Source organism: Photinus pyralis, unplaced genomic scaffold (genome assembly GCF_008802855.1).
Source record: "Photinus pyralis isolate 1611_PpyrPB1 unplaced genomic scaffold, Ppyr1.3 Ppyr1.4_LG6, whole genome shotgun sequence".
In the NCBI taxonomy this organism is placed as follows: domain Eukaryota; kingdom Metazoa; phylum Arthropoda; class Insecta; order Coleoptera; family Lampyridae; genus Photinus; species Photinus pyralis.
In genome coordinates this window covers 29,992,088-29,992,565 of record NW_022170663.1, presented here as the reverse complement: position 1 = coordinate 29,992,565, position 478 = coordinate 29,992,088, and positions in this window count along the sequence as shown.

The window sequence follows — 478 nt, the reverse complement described above, 5'->3', positions numbered from 1 at the left end:
GTTTTTTGGTTATCCTTAAATATATTTGGGGGGGGGGGCAAGTGAACGGAATCCCCCATAACGCATTTTGCTACCGGTATTTGTGCCACTTGATACATCTGGTTATGAGCTCAATTGCGCCACATGAATTAAAGCTAGCGCCATTACGGTTAAGCCATAAAAAAATTTTAAAAAGTGGAGGGTCTAACTTAGCGTTTTCAAAAGTTATTTCCGGAAGTGCGTCCATTTTGAAAATATTTTACATCGATTCAGCCTTCGGAGTAACTCCTAAATACAAATTTTTAAAAACCTACCTATTTTACTTTCTCAGAATCGTTTAACTAAAGCTCCCAAAAAACACCCTGTATAGTATTTCTGAAACACTATAATGGCGCCAAGATTTTTGTTTACGGCGCATTTTAGCGCATGATGAAAGGTACGATGTAGTAGAAAAAACATGTTAAAAACGTAAGTTTTGAAAACGTTAAGTTAGTCCCCC